The sequence below is a fragment of the Papio anubis genome, chromosome 15 (genome assembly GCF_008728515.1).
Source record: "Papio anubis isolate 15944 chromosome 15, Panubis1.0, whole genome shotgun sequence".
Taxonomy (NCBI): domain Eukaryota; kingdom Metazoa; phylum Chordata; class Mammalia; order Primates; family Cercopithecidae; genus Papio; species Papio anubis.
Window position 1 is genome coordinate 14,522,106 of NC_044990.1, and position 12,534 is coordinate 14,534,639.

A 12,534-nucleotide genomic window follows, 5' to 3' on the forward strand; every position below is an offset into this window, starting at 1 on the left:
AACCCTGCTGGCACCTTGATCTTGGACTTCCCAACCCCTAGAAGACTAACAAAATACATTTCTGTTGTTGAAGCCGTCTGACCTGTGGTGTTTTGTTACAGCAATCCAAGCAGACAAATGCAATCTGAGAAACTTGCACAGGTAGGGGCGCTCAGGCCCTCCCCTGGTCCTGCATCCCTTACCTGTCTCTGCCTGGAAGCAGCAACTCAATCACCCTGTCTTTAGGATTGCTGATTATAACCCCCCAGGCAAATGAGACTGTCTCCCAGGTAGGAAACTTTGGATGAGAATTTCTTGCCATCCTACCGCCATCCCTCATCTGTGGGCTGCTCTGACTGTGTCCTCAGTGGAGACATAGGCAAAGGATTTCATGCTGGCAGGTGAGCTCTGCAAACCTGGGCTATCCACAAGGCAATCTTCTCCACGTTGCATGATTTTACTACACTCTGGGCTCCTGTGTAAATTAATGGTGTAAAATGTTCTCTCATGTCCGTTCCAGATCTAAAGCCACAGCATTTCTTCTTTTTATTTACTTTTTTTTTTTTTGACAGGGTCTCAGTCTGTCTTCCAGGCTGGAGTGCAGTGGCACAATCTCAGCTCACTGCAACTTCCACCTCCCGGGTTCAAGCGATTCTCCCACCTCAGCCTCCCGAGGAGCTGGGATTACATGCATGCATCACCACACTGGCTAATTTTTGTATTTTTAGTCGAGACAGGGTTTCACCATGTTAGCCAGGCTGGTCTCAAATTCCTGACCTCAAGTGATCCCCTGACACTCGGCCTCCCAAAGTGCTGGGATTACAGGAGTGATCCACTGCACCTGGCCTTCATCTCTTTAAGAGAAATGATTTTCGAGGTAAAAATCAACACACACGAGAGTTGAATTTTCCTCAAATATAAAGTAAATAAGTTACCTACGGGTGTAAGGGTGGGAATTTACATAACGGGATGAACGTCCTGCACTGGGTATTGGGAGCACAAAGACAGATAAGATGGTCCCATTTTCAAGGGCTTCAAATACACTAGACAACATCCAATAATTAGTCCTTTTTATTTTAAGCTTTTCAAACAAGAAGAAAGAAACATAGCTGCAGTTTGTTCTTTGACCTTTCCTACCTCACTTATAGAGCATGCTTCAAGTTTGGAACATCTGAGCACTAACAGCAATAAATGCTAAGTGCTTTTAGCAGAACTCAGTGCAGAGCCTAGCTGACATTCTAAGTACATTGTGCACTTGTATTAAGTTACTGTGTTGAATATATAAATTCATTTATGGCACATGGTGAGGGTTCAACACAGCAGCTATTAGAGATACTGAACATCAGCACAAACTAATTGTCATTTTGGAGCTAGATAGGGGTAGTGGTTGCATAATGTTGTAAATATACTGAATGCCACTGAATCATGCTTTTTTTTTTTTTTTTTTTTTTTTTTTTGAGACGGAGTCTCACTCTGTCACCCAGGCTAGAGTGCAGTGGCATGATCTTGGCTTATGGCAATCTCCATCTTCTGGGTTCAAGTAATTCTCCTGCCTCAGCCTCCTGAGTAGCTGGGATTATAGGCGTGCGCTACCACGTCCGGCTAATTTTTGTATTTTTAGTAGAGACAGGGTTTCACCATTGTGGCCAGACTGGTCTTGAACTCCTGATCTCAAGTGATCCACCCACCTTGGCCTCCCAAAGTGCTGGGATTACAGGCGTGAGCCACCATGTCAGGCCTTAATCATGCACTTTAAAGTGTTAATTTTCTGTGATGTGACTGTCACTTCAGTTTAAAAAAAAAAAAAAAAAAAGCTAATTGCCACTTGCACCAGGTGCTAGGCAAAAATGCAATTAAATACCCAAGATTCAAGGCTGAGAGTTACCACTAGAAAGGAAGAAGGAAATCACAAGGTTAAAATAAAAAATAATTATGTGCACAGGAAGGCCTGGTGCCCCCAAGTTGAGCACACATCCACATCAGACAGTCTGCAAACACTGAAGAAACACAGTAACGCAGTAGGGAGATGAAAATCATAGGCCCTAGAAGACTTAGGCCAAGAGGCTCATTCTTACCTCCTCTGAGCCTAGACTTGACCTGAGTCACAGAGATGCCTGGTGGGGTGAAGCAGGTTTCATAACTTTCTTCACTGTCACCATCTACCGCTCTCAGAGTTATCCTCTTAATTTTTCCCATATAATAGCACACTTAACTCTGGCCTCATCATTGCCTTTGCTTAATCTGTAATGTTTTCTAGACCTGAAATGCCTGGCAATGTTGAATGTAATATTACTTTTATCGTCACTGTGTTACTATTTGCCCTTCAATGGACTTTGGAAAATGCCTTTACTTTTAAATGTAATGCTTTATTTTCACACAGATGGACACACCTCCTCCTTCCTCTTGGATTCCTCCCAGTTGGGGGATTACGCCCTGGTAATTTAATCACTTGGCCTCGTTGGCCTAGTTTCTATCTCCCTGTTTACATCAGAACTTCCTTTCCCTGCAGAGTGTGTTTTCTGGTCAACTATCTCGTTTCTTCTCTTCTGTACAACTGTGGGAAGACAACACAGCCAATGCGACTTTAAGTTCTTGTTTCTTTTCTTTAGAAACAAGAACTTATGTGCTGAGGAGAATAACCACTTTGCAGTCATTGGGTGAAATATTCTATGAATATCTATTAGGTTCATTTGGTGTCATGCAGATTAGGTCTTACGTTTCTTTGTTGATTTTCTATTTGGATGATCTGCCTGATGCTGAAAGTGGGGTGTTGAAGTCTCCTGCTATTACTGTGTCAAGGTCTATCCTTCTCCCTCGCTCTAATACTATTTGCTTCATATATCTGGGTGTTTCAGTGTTGGGTGCACAATTTTTATATCCTCTTGCTGAATTGACCCCATTATCATTATATAATGATCTGCTTTGTCTCTTTTTATAGTTTTTGTCTCGATTTTATAGTTTTTATATAATTTTATCTGATACAACCATAGCTATTGTTCTTTTCTGGTTTCCATTATATGGAATATATATTTTTTATTCCTTTGTTTTCAGCCTATTTGTGTCTTTATAGATAAAGTGTGTTTCTTGTAAGCAACAGATTGTTGGGTCTTATTTCCTTATTCCTTCAGTCACTCTACGTCTTTTGATTAGAAAGTTTAGTCCATTTACATTCAATGTTATTATTGATAAGTACTATTGCCATTTTATTATTTGTTTTCTGGTTGTTTTATCCTTTCTACCCTCCCTCCCTCCCTTCCTTCCTTTTTTCCTTCCTTCCTTCTTTCCTTCCTTCCTTCCTTCCTTTCTTCCTTCTTCCCTCCCTCCCTTCCTTCCTTCAAAAGTGGTTTCCTTTTATGGCATGTGTTAATTTCTTGCTTTTTATTTTTTCAGTATCTGTTTTATTTGATGTTACCACGAGGCTTGCAAATAACATCTTATAATCCATTATTTTAAACTGATGATACCTTAACTCTGATTGCAAAAACAAACAAGCAAACAGAAAACTAAGAATTCTAAACTTTAACTTAATCTCACCTGCTTTTTAACTTTTTGTTGTTTCTATTTATATCTTATTATACTGTCTATTTCTTAAAAAGTTGTTGTACTTACTATTTTTGATAGGTTGGTCTTTTAGTCGTTTTACTTACCATATGAGTAGGTTATACATCACAAATACAATTATAACAATCTGTATTTTTTGTGTGTACTTACTGTTACCAGTGAGTTTTATATCTTCAGATGATTTCTTATTGTTCATTAACATTCTTTTCTTTCAGATTGAAGAATTCCCTTTAGCATTTCTTGTAGAACAGGTGTGGTATTGATGAAATCCTTCAGCTGTTGTTTGTCTAGGAGAGTATTTATCCTTCATGTTTCAAGGATATGTTCACTGAATATATTATAGGATAAGAGTTTCTTTTTTTCTTCAGCACATTTAAAAATGTCATGCCACTCTCTCGTGGCCTGTAAGGTTTCCACTGAGAAGACTCCTGCCAGATGTATTTGAGTTCCTTTATACGTTATTTGTTTCTTTTCTCTTGCTGCTTTTTAGGATCTTTTCTTTATCCTTGACTTTCAGGAGTTTGTTCATTAAATGTCTTGAGGTAGTTTTGTTTGGGTTAAATCTGATTGGTGTTCTATAAACTTATTGTACTGAAATATTGATATCTCTTTCTAGGTTTGGAAAGTTCTCTGTTATGATCTCTTTGCTTTTTTTTCCCCTCTACCTAATCACTACAAGTTCCTCTTATTCTACGTCTATCAGTTATTTTTTGTAGATGACTTAGATTTTATATCTCATATGGGCTCCAAACTAATGTATCCCTACTGCATCGTTGAGGTCTCTTGGATATTTAAAAGTTACCTAAAAAAGAACATGTCTAAAATTAATTTAGCATCTACCCCGACTCCTCCAACTGATCTTCTTCCAGACTTACCTACCTCAGGGAATGGGAGCATTATTCACTTTTGTGCACAGAAAAGCTAAAATCAGCCATGATCTCTTATGCTCAAACCTCCTATCTTTAAGTCCTGTTAAGAATAGCTCTTTAATATTCATTTTCACCATTTTCAGGACCCCTACTGAGTTTATCTACTCCCATCTCCTACCTGTTCTGCTTTCTATGTCTGTCTTCTTGGCTCCATGCCCTTGTAAACCAAAGGCTCAATCAGTTTAGAGGTTTATTTTGCCAAGGTTAGGAACATGCCTGTGACACAGCCTTAGGAGGTCCTGACAACATGTGCCCAAGGTGGTTGGGCTATAACTGGGCTTTATACATTTTACAGAGACCTAAGACATCAATCAATACATGTAAGATTTACACTGGTTCCATCTGGAAAGGCAGGACAACCAAAAGCAGGAGCTTCCGGTTCCCTGGCAGATCCAAATATTTTCTGATTGGAAATTGGTTGAGTTATTATCTAAAGACCTGGAATCAATAGAAAGGAATGTCTGGGTTATGATAAGGGGTTGTGGAGACCAAGGTTTTTCATGTAGGTGAAGCCTCCGGGTAGCAGGCTCGAGACAGTAGATTGTAAATGTTTCTTATCAGACTTGGAGTCTATTCTGTCAGTCCTCAGGTCTGTGTTGATGTTAATGGTAATGAGGCATGTCTGACTCCTCCTTCCCATCATGGTCTGAGCTAATTTTCCAGGTTAACTTTGGAATGCTCTTGGCCGAGAGGAGGGCCCCTTTCAGATTGTTGGGGGGCTTATAGTTTTATTTTTGGTCTATATCCTTAACTCTCCAGACTGTAGCCAGCGTGACGTTTTCGAATGAATATCTGGTCACATCACCATCTCTACCTCCTGCTTAAAATCTAACAGTGATGTAGGGACCAGGACACTTGGCCCCCTGAAGTTTTGCTGAAATTCACTGACATGAGACAGGTTGATTAATAGGAGAAAAAGCATACAGATTTATTTAATGGGCATACACAGGAGCCTTCAGAATGAAGACCTGGCCCCCCACTGGGATGCAGAAGCTTATATACCATCTTGAGATTACAGAAAGAATGTGAGCTCAGAGCATAGCCAAAAACAGGTTATGGTGGTAAATCATGTAGTGGCAAGGCTGGTTATGGGATGGGGAGAAGAGGAGGCTTGGTTCGCAAAGGGGGTCTTGTTCTGTAGATGAAACCTCACAGGTAGCAGCTCTCAGAGAGAATACATGGTAAATGTTTGTTTTGGATCTTTAGAGGTGTCAGACTCAGTTAATCTGTCCTAGATCTGGACAAGGGAAGGCCTGGCTGCATTAACAGAGATTCTCTACAGATGCAAATTTCCCCCACAATAGATGTTTTTGAAGGGGCACTTCAGACTACTCTTCCTGTGGCAGCCACCTCAAAATATGTCAAAAAATTATATTAAGGGGTATAGTTTGATTTCCTTCAGTAACTTCTGATGACTTAAGGGACAAAGGTAAACCACTGCTCAGCCTGTGAGGCTGACCTAGCCTGCCTTCCTCTAGGGTTTCTCACACCATGCTTTCTCCATACTGGCCAGATGTCAGTCCCTTGGGCTGGCCCCACTCCCTTTCACCACCAAAGCTTTGCACAAGTTGTCCCCCAAATAAATACTCTTTTCTTTCTTCTTTGCCTAGTTAACTCCTACTCATCCTTCTAATCTCAGCTCAAGGCTCACCTCATCTTAGAAGCCTTTCCTGAGCTCCCTATCTCCACTAAATTTCCCATCACACCCTCTCGTAGTACCCTTATTTCTCCTCTTTAATATTCCTCATAGCTGAACATTTATTTGTGTCCTTATTTGATTAATGTTTATCTTCCTCTAGATTGCAAACTTCACAAGGTAGGAGGATTTATTTGATTCTGTAGCATGCTCAGCCCATAGCAAGATGCTTGGTGCCTTGTGGGTGTTTCATATTTGTTGAATGAATGAATGAACAAATGCCATACTAAGATGTTTGTGATTTATCCCTTGGGTTTCATTGAAAGAATGTAAGCAGAAAATAGATTATTTAAATTTAAACAAGAAAGCTCAGACAACTGTTTTGAGACAGGATGGGCAGAGGTTGGAAATGGACCAGTTTGACAGCTGTCACAACAGCACAGTTGAGAAAGAATGAGCACCCAGCCAAAGTTGTCCCATTGAGGCTGAAGAGTAGCGTGGAAGTGATCATGTTTAGAAGGTAGGGCAGAGAGAACTTAGTGACTCTGTGAGGTGGTGAAACTGCCTTTGCAAAGATTATAACTGAGCTGATCTAACTGACTCCATCTTGCTTCTAGCCTCTATGCTGTCTTTGTTCATTCTTGGGCATAGGCTGAACTAACTTTGGGAGGAACTTAGTTTGCAGTTTAATTTTGAAACAAATACAATAACACCCTTTCCCCAGATAAGCCCTCTTCTTGGCTGGGAACTAGACTGCTTTTGTAGGACTAACAAATTTGCCACAAGATTTGAAATTATGGTTTAGGAGTCATGCAGCTAGAGGCCACCAAGTTCTAAACCTCCCCAGTGGCTCCTAGGGATAACATCACTATTGTAAAACCTAAGATTGGTGCTTGAGTTATTTTTCAGGCCTTGCACTGAATAGATCACCCAGTGATCTATTCAGTGATCACCCATTTCTATGATAGAAATGATCACCCAGATCAATAAACTGACTCATCTGATATCATGGCCCCCACCCAGGAACTGACTCAACTCAAGAGGGCAGCTTCGACTCCCTGTGGTTTCATCTCCAACCCTACCAATCAGCACTCTCCGCTTCTCAAACCCCCATCCACCAAATTATCCTTAAAAACCCAAATCCCAGAATTTTCAAGGAGACTGGTTTGAGTAATAACAAAACTTCAGTTTCCGGTATAGCTGGGTCTGCATGAATTAAATTCTCTGTTGTAATTGCCCTGTCTGGATATCTTGGTAAATCAGTTCAGTCTATACAGTAGGCAAGAAGAACCTGTTGGGAGGTTTACAGTGGCTGCTGGGATGGAGGGAGGTGCACCAATGAATCCAGGGTATGTAGAGACAGAACAGCTTTGTGGCAAGAGAGAGTGCACTCAGTTTGAGACTCAATGAATTTGAGGCTCCTAGAAGACACCGTGGGGAAGATGTCTAATGGGCAGTCTTATCTTTTCAGCCCTTTTCACAGGTTTCTTCTCTGCCTAGTAACAAGGGCTAGGTTTATTGTTCTTTTAACCCTTTTCCTATTTAGAAGAAAAAAAGTGCAGCACGCTGCCAGCACTCATTTAATTTTATAATAAACATGCCGTTTGAGGCTGAAGCAAATCAGACTGATTTTTAATGTGAAAATAAAACATAAAAATTGTTCTTGGAGTTATTGCTACACAGAACTAATATCAGAACTGTCTGAATCATCAGAAACATGTATTTCAGAAAAATCAGATTCGTCAAATGAGTCTTTGGCCAACGACTGTTTGAGAACGATGTGAACAGCATGTGTAGAAATGCTACGCTTTCCATTCTTATACACCAGTAACAGACAGACAGAGAGCCAAATCATGAATGAACTTCCATTCACAATTGCTTCAAAGAGAATAAAATACCTAGGAATCCAACTTACAAGGGATGTAAAGGACCTCTTCAAAGAGAACTACAAACCACTGCTCAGTGAAATAAAAGAGGACACAAACAAATGGAAGAACATACCATGCTCATGGATAGGAAGAATCAATATTGTGAAAGTGGCCATACTGCCCAAGGTAATTTATAGATTCAATGCCATCCCCATCAAGCTACCAATGAATTTTTTCACAGAATTTGAGAAAACTACTTTAAAGTTCATATGGAACAAAAAAAGAGCCCACATTGCCAAGACAATCCTAAGTCAAAAGAACAAAGCTGGAGGCATCACGCTACCTAACTTCAAACTATACTACAAGGCTACAGTAACCAAAACAGCATGGTACTGGTATCAAACAGAGATATAGACCAATGCAACAGAACAGAGTCCTCAGAAATAATGCCACACATCTACAGCCATCTGATCTTTGATAAACCTGAGAAAAACAAGAAATGGGGAAAGGATTCCCTATTTAATAAATGGTGCTGGGATAATTGGCTAGCCATAAGTAGAAAGCTGATACGGGATCCTTTCCTTACTCCTTATACAAAAATTAATTCAAGATGGATTAGAGACTTAAATGTTAGACCTAATATCATAAAAACCCTAGAAGAAAACCTAGGTAATACCATTCAGGACATAGGCATGGGCAAGGACTTCATGTCTAAAACACCAAAAGCAACGGCAACAAAAGCCAAAATTGACAAATGGGATCTAATTAAACTAAAGAGCTTCTGCACAGCAAAAGAAACTACCATCAGAGTGAACAGACAACCTACAGAATGGGAGAAAATTTTTGCAATCTACTCATCAGACAAAGGGCTAATATCCAGAACCTACAAAGAACTCAAACAAATTTACCAGAAAAAAACAAACAACCCCATCAAAAAGTGGGCAAAGGATATGAATAGACATTTCTCAAAAGAGGACATTCATACAGCCAACAGACACATGAAAAAATGCTCATCATCACTGGCCATCAGAGAAATGCAAATCAAAACCACAATGAGACACCATCTCACACCAGTTAGAATGGCGATCATTAAAAAGTCAGGAAACAACAGGTGCTGGAGAGGATGTGGAGAAATAGGAACACTTTTACACTGTTGGTGGGATTGTAAACTAGTTCAACCATTATGGAAAACAGTATGGCAATTCCTCAAGGATCTAGAACTAGAAGTACCATATGACCCAGCCATCCCATTACTGGGTATATACCCAAAGGATTATAAATCATGCTGCTATAAAGACACATGCACACGTATGTTTATTGCGGCACTATTCACAATAGCAAAGACTTGGAATCAACCCAAATGTCCATCAGTGACAGACTGGATGAAGAAAATGTGGCACATATACACCATGGAATACTATGCAGCCATAAAAAAGGATGAGTTTGTGTCCTTTGTAGGGACATGGATGCAGCTGGAAACCATCAATCTCAGCAAACTATCGCAAGAACAGAAAACCAAACACCACATGTTCTCACTTATAGGTGGGAACTGAACAATGAGATCACTTGGACTCGGGAAGGGGAACATCACACACTGGGGCCTATCACGGGGAGGGGGGAGGGGGGAGGGATTGCATTGGGAGTTATACCTGATGTAAATGACGAGTTGATGGGTGCTGTCGAGTTGATGTGTGCAGCACACCAACATGGCACAAGTATACATATGTAACAAACCTGCACGTTATGCACATGTACCCTAGAACTTAAAGTATAATAAAAAAAAAAAAAAAAAGAAAAAGAAATGCTACGCTTTCTAGGATTTGACATTTTCAGTGATCGAGAATTACTATATTTGGTAAATGGAGATACCACTACTAGAAACAAAATTCTATAAATAGGATGATGTCTTTTGTTTCCAAAGTTGATATACTAGAGGGATGCAAAAATAATAATGAAGTGAGATTTTGTGGCAAAGTTATCTTGTGGTAAATGCTGCAGCCACAACTGTTGGCTGTGAGTATTCTCAGGGAAAACAGGAAAAGGGCTAAAAACAAAACATTTCTTGGAAGCTTATTCCTTTACTCCTCTTCTTAGCAAACTGTCTTTGAAAGGGCAGACAGCACATGCTCTGTCTGCATCTATTGAACTCCTGTTCACTCCTCTACTCCCCGTTCTCTTGGCATCGCTGATGCCTTCAATAAGGAGCCCAGAAGCCAAATCTAGTGCACCCCCCAGAGACTGAATATACAAAAGGACAATGTCCATATTACAAATAGAACTTTGATCCACAACCTGTAGCCACCTGCCCAGGAAACTAACCCCTTATTTACAAAAAAACAGTCTAGGAAGCCAGCTTGCCATATTAAGTCAGACTTGTAGGAAGCCAGATAGCTATCTTTACTGACAATCCAGTGAAATAACTTTCATACCTACTGGCCACAAGTGGCCAGGACTTAATTAATGACTGACATAATTGGCAATTGGCAGCTTTCCAAACTTTTTTCTCCTGCTCCCAACTTAGAACCAACCAGAGAAAGCCAAATATGCTCCAACCAAACATACAGGATGCCCCACTTCTGATTAGCCTGCCTACAGCTTCCTCATGCCTAAAGTCACCGATCAGGGTACACCTGAGCCTTCCATTTTTCTACTCTCAGGCATTCCTGATCCTCTGTCTGTCTCTGAGTCTCTGCCAAAACGCAAGTGGTGGTGACTGACTCCCTTACTACAGCAAACTTGGAAGAAATAGCCTTTGCTTTTCTCATTTAGTTGGTCTTCATGTATTCCCACAACCCTCCACTTCTTATCAAAATCACTCAGCCGCACTTAATGCTACTAATCATGTCCTCCTTGAAACTGTCTCTTCCCTGAGCTCCCGAGCCCCCAATTCTGATTCACTGTCATTCGTGTGTACGATGTCTTCATGTCCTTCAGCGTCCCTCTGCCAGGGGAGTCCAGGGTTCCTTTCCTCAGCCTTCTTCTCTACTCACGTTCATGTGTCTTTGGGTAATGGTATCCACTCTTTCTCAACCACCACTGTTGTGCTTATTCCCTAAATCACTGTGTCCAGCCCAGACTTGTTCCTCCTGACTGCCTCCTCCCTGAGGCTCCACAAGCACCTAAATTCAACATATTCAAAGCCAATTCCCCCTACCCCAACACATACACACACATAAACATGCTGCACCTTTCCCTTCCCGCCTCTGCTGGTCATACCATACCCACCGTATCACCCAAGTAAAATAATGAACCTGTACTGATTGATTTGGCCTCTCAAATATTTCCTTGGTGCATTTCCTCTTCTTCATCTCTAGTTCCACTGCCCACTTTAGGATGTCACTATCTCTTCCCAAAGTATTACAAAAGTCTCCTAACTGGTTTTCAACTTGCCAGGCTTGTCTCCTTTCAAACAACCTTCCATTCTCTTTACAGAGTCATCTTTTCAAAATATCCACCTGAGCATGTGATGCCTTGCCTACAACCCTCTTCATTATTTAATATAACATACAAGTCCCCACAATGTTCTCATCAGCCATGTTCCCTGTCATACAAGACTTTGAACCTGATGCTCTAAGCAGATACATCACACTGTTCAGACTCCTGAGTGCAAATTGTGAGTGTGTCCCTGGGAGGTATCAAAGCACCAATGATATTCTCACTTGCATCCTCACTGGTGACCTGTGGTCTTAGCTTGGCGTCCTTAGAGAATGTTTATGGCCAGTTGCTTGATCTCTGTGAAGAGATCTCTGCTTACGTGGCTAGCTGCCAGGAGGACCACGTTGGACTGAATTAGCTTTGATTTGTGAGCTTTCGAATTCTCTTTGTTGGAAGCCCTAGTTTATACTCAGCTTGCAGGTGTGGCTGAAACCAAATGAAGGACTATCTAGGGCTTCCCAAAAGAAGGGGAATTTCAAACTCTTGCCCTCAGAATTCTGCACAAATGGAGTCTCTGCTTATACTTACAGATGTGGTCCTTTCCCTCCCGTGACCCCATTGATGTATCCACATCAACAGATAAGGGGCGCAGCAGGCTTCTCAGCTCTCCAGAGGCGGGCGAGGGCCTTCCCAGCAGGCGTTTACTGTCAGCCAAACCAGCAGGAAGAAAGAAAGTCAATATCAGAGGGCAACTGGCTGATTGTTAAAGCTGGGCCTCGTGTGGGAGAAAGATAATGGTCTGGTGATTTCACATGTAAACATTTTTAAGATGCCGATAGCCAGCAGGCAGCCTTTCACATCAGATATCTCTGAAGGGCATCAGCATCTGGGGAAAGGCTGGGAGACAAGAAACTGCCCCCTTCAACTAGAAAATATCGTAACTTTTCTTGAAGAAAGGAACGCCTCATCCTCCAAGTGCCAGACCGTGCCTTCCTGATTTACAGCAGGACTTTGGAGGCTGACTACTCAAATCTAAAGTTACCGCAGCTGCCTCCCTGTTTGTGTGGCATGATGAAGTGGAAGGCAATAGAGGAGAGTCAATAGAGCTCTAGGAGGCCAGTGCTGGCCGGGAACGAGGTCCCAAGTTCCAGTCAGCCGTTAAGACTGACACTGTGGGAGAGGGTGA